Source organism: Heterodontus francisci, chromosome 28 (assembly GCF_036365525.1).
Source record: "Heterodontus francisci isolate sHetFra1 chromosome 28, sHetFra1.hap1, whole genome shotgun sequence".
Taxonomy (NCBI): domain Eukaryota; kingdom Metazoa; phylum Chordata; class Chondrichthyes; order Heterodontiformes; family Heterodontidae; genus Heterodontus; species Heterodontus francisci.
The window spans coordinates 30,418,652-30,425,361 of record NC_090398.1 but is presented as its reverse complement, the minus strand read 5'-3'; the positions used below and the strand labels follow the sequence as shown (position 1 = coordinate 30,425,361).

The 6,710-nt window shown below is 42.1% G+C and overlaps 1 pseudogene; it reads left to right on the top strand.

Annotated features, from left to right (window-relative positions):
• The first annotated feature begins 815 nt into the window (after positions 1 to 815).
• Positions 816 to 2,202, top strand: LOC137345188 (probable G-protein coupled receptor 139; annotated as a pseudogene).
• The last annotated feature ends 4,508 nt before the right edge of the window (positions 2,203 to 6,710 follow it).

Here is a 6,710-nt window from a genome sequence, read left to right as displayed (position 1 = left end):
GCACCAGTGGCCAACTCTAGAGTAAACAAAGGGAATCACAACCAGTATCAGAAAAGGGTTGTTATCTCCAGTGTAAGTGTGCTGAAACACGAGTATTGGAGAAGGATGATCACATCTCCTGTAAGTGTAGGTGCCACTAGTACAGAGGAAGTTGGGCACATTTACTGTAATCATAGGTACCGTTAGTATCAGAGGAACCTGGTCACCTCTGGAGTAAGTAATGACATTACCACTATTCCAGGGCCAGCCTGCTCACCTATAGGATAATTGAAGGGTACCAATAGTACCCGAGGAATATGGCCACTTCCACTGTGAATGTGGTGCAACTGCAGCAAGGATAAGCATGCAGACCTCTGTGTACATGTACTAGTCCCACTAGTCACAAGAAACAAAAATCACCTGTATTACTGCAGGACTATTTTCATCACAAATATTGCAGGATTTCTTCTGCTGCCTGATGCGCAGGTGTTGAATCAATAGGTTAGAGTCAAGGACAGCGTCAGAACACTTCAGTCTCACTGTGCTGCATTGGCTGGTCCTATGGGAACAGGATCCATATTCATTCCACTTGTAAATAATGTTTTAATTTAGTGTTTTTAAAACTGACGTAGTGTTAACCTTTCCCCTAATTCTGAATTGTTAGAAAAAACAACTTACTGAGTCTGTTTGTTAAATGACTATAACCAATGCTAATTGTGATCAAAGCTGATTGACTCCTTGGAGGATTAATGTCTGTATAAATATAGGTTCCTCGCTTAAGCTCAGATGTGTGCCAGACTTTCAGATCCTACAGCATTCATCCATTCTCACATAAAATGGGGAAACCAGCTATTCTGTTGATGAAAGACATTTACTACCCGATTGTCGCAACTGTGGGTGTCCTTGGTGAGCCATTATAAAGTATTTGTTCGTAATCTGTGTTGAATATCTCCCTATTTCCCGCATGTCGAATAAGATAACGTGTTTCCCCGATGTCAGCATTACACAGTCAGCGGTTACCAGAAAAAAACTTGTGAACCGGGTATCCACACTTTCTCTGTTTCCCTTAATCTGATAGCTGTACTGATGTGAAAATGTTCTTTGAAGATCCGACCCAAAGAATCAAGTATCACCCTTGCAGAGTGAGCGCTACAGCAGCTCATTAAAATATATGAGCAGGTTTCCCAGGAAATGGCTCCACGGTTAAACTTATATAATCACACTGAATGGAGTAAAATGCTGTCAAGAGATGTTGAGATTTATTTTTCAAACAGCCACTAAAATATTATTTATCTCGTCCCACTTTCTTACAGTGAACTTGGTGACAATTATGATTCTGTCCCGAAGAAACTGTGGCCTTTCCAAATGTATTTCTGTTTATATGGTGGCCATGGCAACAGCAGATCTCCTGGTTCTGATCATCAACGTGATATTGTATCATATTTTCAACTATCAATTTCCATTTTCATTCCTGTCTTACACCCCCGTGTGTAGGATTATTCTATACATGACAACTATCAACTTTGATTTGTCTGTTTGGTTCACAGTCTCTTTCACATTTGACCGTTTTGTAGCTGTCTGCTTCCAGAAGTTTAAAACAAGATATTGCACAGAAAGAACTGCAGGTGTGGTTATAACAGTGTTCTGTTTATTGAGTTTTTTGAAGAATATTCTCTTTTTATTTGCATACGAACCTCAGCAAATAATTAACAAGGTGCAGTGGGGCTGTCGGGCAAGCGTGGATTTTTTTCCTCACCACTCGGTGCAGCGTGGGTCTGGTTTCACAGCGCCTGGCTCGTTTGGCTTCCTTTTACTTTAATTGTCTTATTTAATTGTTCATCCATTGGACGTATTTTAGTGGCCAATAGAACCCGCAGGAAACTCCGGGGTAACAGGAGTGAGAATCGCAGTGATTCAGAAATGGAGAACCGCAGGAAATCCATTATTTTATTGTTCACTGTTTCGGGCTGTTTTATACTGTTGTGGTTGACAGTTGCCGTGAGTTTCGTGGCGACCAGACTGCCAAAGACCAATAATTACCGTGGTGATCGCACAGCCCCTGGATATATCGCCTATGAAACCGGAACTTGCCTTAAGTTTTTGAGCTGTATTCAAAACCCATGTATTTATGTAGCGACCCAGAGAAAATTCAGAGAAGAGCTGAAGAATGGGCTGAAATCTCTTTGGGCATTAATTTTGAGATTCGTTGTAAAATGCGGATAAAATTAAAGACAGCTTGTTCACATCTGAAGCTCAATTTCAAATTATTTCCTTTTGTGCAAGGTCTTTTCGGTAATGTGAAAAATACATAAGCTCTTTTGCGCACTGCTCTTCCATTTTGTAGCACGTTTGGTGGCTGCATTACATTCGTTCTTTATCCTTCGTTCATTGAGTAAACATAATTTATTCTTGTAAATTCAGCACATTTCAAATTAACGTTTCAAAGATGGTAATGATGTGTTTCAGTAGTGGTGTCGTGCATGTGTATAAGAGAGGGAACCGCCTTATTTTCGAGATACTGGGATCGGGTACACAAGTTAAATTCATCAGGAAGGCTTCACTTGGTTTGCTACGAAAGATCCTGCGATCATCGATAGTGGTAACAGTCTGGGAAGATTGATGTGATTATTGCAAATGTGGGTCTCATGATCACACGCCATTCCTCATTGACAAATGGAACCATGATCTTGTCACATGATAAGTTTTCAAATGGAAGAAACTGTCAGAACTCGACACTGATCATCTTCAAACCCTCACTAGATACAGGTGAGGTACTGGAGCATTGGAGGTCTGTGAGTGTTGTACCATTGGGTAATAAGGGTGCGAGGGATAGGATAAATAATTATAGGCTGGTCAGCCTGACCTCGGTGGTGGGTAAATTATTAGAATCAATTCTGGGGCGCAGGATAAACTGCCACTTAGAAAGGCACAGATTAATCAAGGATAGGCAGCATGGATTTGTTAAGGGAATGTCGTGTCTTAGTAACTTGATTGAGCTTTTTGATGAAGTAACAGGGAAGGTTGATAAGGGTAGTGCTTGGATGTGGTCTACATGGATTTTAGTAAGGCACTTGACAAGGTCCCACATGGCAGACTGGTCAGAAAAATGAAAGCACCTGGGATACAGCGGAATGTGGCAAGTTGGATCCAAAATTGGCTCAGTGACAGGAAACAAAGGGTAGTGGTCAATGGAGATGTTTGCGAATGGAAAGCTGTTTCCAGTGGCATTGCACATGGCTCAGTGTTGGGTCCCTTGCTGTTTGTGGTAGATATTAATGATTTGGACTTAAATGTAGGAGGCATGATTGGGAAGCTTGCAGATGTCACAAAAATTGGCCGTGTAGTTGATAGTGAAGAGGATAGCTGTAGACTCCAGAATGATATCAATGGTTTGGCTGAGTGAACCCAAAAGTGGAAAATGGAATTCAATCCAGAGAAGTGTGGGACTAATGCATTTGGAGAGGGCAAACAAAACAAGGGAATACACAAAACTGGGAGAATATTGAGAGGGGTAGAAGAAGTGTGAGACCTTAGTGTGCATGTCCACCCTACAGATCCCTGAAGGTGGCAGGACAGGTAGATAGAGAGATGAATAAGACATATGGAATGCTTTCCTTTATTGGCCGAAGTATAGAATACAAAAGCAGAGATGTAATGCTGCAATAAAGACACAAAATGCTGTAAATACTCAGCAGGTATCTGTGGAGAGAGAAGCAGAATTAACACTTTGGGTTAGTGACCTTTCATCAGAAGTGGCAGAGCCAGAAATGTAATAGGTTTTAAGCAAATGAAGCGGGGGTGAGGCAAAAGATGACAAAAGAGAAGGTGTTGATAGGACAAAGTCACAGAGAATAACCGATCAGAAGGTCATGGAGCAATAACAAATGGTATGTTAATGGTGTGGTGAAAGAAAAGCTCAACCTTCCATGACTGCGCTTCTGATACGTCTTCCCTTTTCCTGAACCGAGGATTCCCCCAACTCCACATCCCCACTGTGGTTGACAGGGCCCTCAACCGGGTCCAGCCCGTTTCCCACACCTCTAGCCTCACCCCTTCCCCTCCCTCCCAGAACCGTGACAGGGTTCCACTTGTCCTCGCTTTCCATGCCACCAGCCTTTGCCACTGCAAAATTCATGTTCCCCTCCACTCTCCTGTCACCATTCCAAAGGGATCATTCCCTCCACGACACCCTCGTCCACTTCTCCATTACCCCCACCACCTCGTCCCCTTGCCTGCAATCACAAGAGGTGTAATACCTGCCCATTTACCTCCTCTCTCCTTACTATCTAAGGCCTCAAACACTCCTTTCAGGTGAAGCAGCGATTTGCTTGTATTTCTTTCAATTTAGTGTACTGCATTCGCTGCTCACAATGTGGTCTCCTTTACCTTGGGGAGACCAAATGCATACTTGGTGACCACATTGCAGGACATCTCCACTCTTCCAGTGAACATCAACGCAAGTTCAAGGAACAGCACCTCATTTACTGATTAGGCACGCTACAGCCTGCCAGATTGAACATTGAGTTCAATAATTTTGGAGTATGATGTGCCTCCCCCACTTTTTATTTTTATTTTTTAGTTATTTTTCCTTCTTTCTTTTTTCTTTTTTATGTGTATATTTTATTTTAGTTGGTTTAGTTTGTTTTTACTGTGCCTACCCAATGTTTTTTTCATGTTTGTACTTGGGGCCAGGCTGTTCAGTTTTCTGTCAATTAACACCCTCTCTGCACTAACGCTTTGTCTTTCACGACACCATTAACATACCGTTTGCCTTTGCTGCATGATCTTCTGATCAGATATTCTCTGTGAATTTGTCCTATCAACACTTCTTTTGTTATCTCTTGCCCCATCACCGCTTTACTTGCTTAAAACCTACCACATTTCTGGCTCTCCCATTTCTGGTGATGGGTCAATGACTTGAAACGTTAACATTGCTTCTCTCTCCACAGGTGCTGCCAGACCTGCTGAGTATTTCCAGCATTTCTTGTTTTTATTTCAGATTTCTCGCATCTGCAGTATTTTGCTTTTATTTTGATGTAATGCTGGAACTGTATAAAACTCTGCTTCTGCCATAGCTGCAGTTTTTCATACAGTTCTGGTCACCACATTACAGGAAGGACATAATTCCTCTGTAGACACTACAGAGGAGATTTACAAGAATGTTGCCAGAGCTTGAAGGTTTCAGCTGCGAGGGAAGTTTGGATCAGCTAGGGTCGTTTTCCTAAACAGAGGAGGCTGAGTGGTTACATAAGTTGAGGTGTACAATATTATAAGGGGTCTAGATAGAGCAGACAGGAAGAACCTGTTTCGCCTAGTGGAGAGGTCAAATACCAGGGGGCACAGATTTTAGGTGATTGGTAGAAGGATTAGAGGGGACATGAGGAAAAACATTTTCACCCAGAGGGTAGTGGGTGTCTGGAATTCACTGCCCGATCGGTGGTGGAGTCAGAAAGCCTCGACTCATTTAAAAGTTCGCTGGACATGGACCTGAAGTGCTGTAACTTGCAAGGCTACGGATCAGGTGCTGGAAGGTAGGATTAGATAGAGCGGTGAGTTTTTCTTTTCTTTTTTTCAGTTGGTGCAGACACGATGGGCTGAATGATCTCCTTCTGTGCTGTAACTTTTCTATGGTTCTATGGTTTTACAGTAACACTCGGAAGAAACACTTAAAATAGCTAGTAACTATGTTTTAAAAAATAGAAAAAACTGATTTAGTGGCAAATCTGGCAAAAAGCGAATTTGCAAAAGCAAGCATGACCTATCTCGGACATACAGAGAGGCAAGTGTTCCCAAAAATGGCAAAAGCACAATCCTTAGTGGAGGTTCCTATCCCGAAGACTAAGCATGAAATCTTGAGGTTTTTAGGGATGTATGGTTTCTGCAGAAAGTTTGCACCAAATGTCAGTGCTGGAGCCAGTCCACGAACTGATATGCTACAGAAAAAGAAAACGAAGGGCGTGGCCAGGTGACTGCCAGGCATCTTTTGAAAGGTTAAAGGCAGTTTTGACGACTGAACCAGTGTTGGCTGCTTCAAATGTAACTAAGCCTTTCAAGGTAGTTATTGATGCTAATGACCTGGGGGGTCAGTGCAGTCCGATTACAAGATGATGAATCAGGCATAGAAAAGCCAGCAGGGTAATTTTTCAAAATAACTGAAGCGCCACCAAAAAAATATTCCACTGTGGAAAAAAGATTGGCAGGCTTATGGCTAGCTCTGAAACAGTTTGAATTATATGTCCGCCACAATTACAAAAAGCATTGATATACACTGACCATAATCCATTAACCTTTGTGGAGGGGTTTGAAACCCATGGTGCCAGAGCATTCCAATGGAGTTTGTTGTTGCAGTCTTGTCACTTGAAAATTTGAGCAAGAGTGGTTCAACGCAAAATTGTGTTAACTACCAGTAGAGTGAATGAGGGGCATGAGTGTGAATTTTTCTTAAATGCTTTCAACTCCTATTTTTACATTGTAATGATACGCATTCAAGAATGGTGTTTCATTTCACCAAGCGTGGAGGTGTTGCCAAAGGTTTAATTTCTGGACTAAAATCTTAGAATTCTGTGTGTTTAAAAAACAACTGAAAAAAAGGATTTTCAGTAGCCCTGGACACCTGGGAATGTTGGAATTTTTGGATGCTGACTCTGTATGCATGAATAGGAGAAGCATGCAGTTTAAAGGTAGCCAGCGAGGGGTTTGACCTCCTCAAAGCAACACTTTGAACGGCAGTG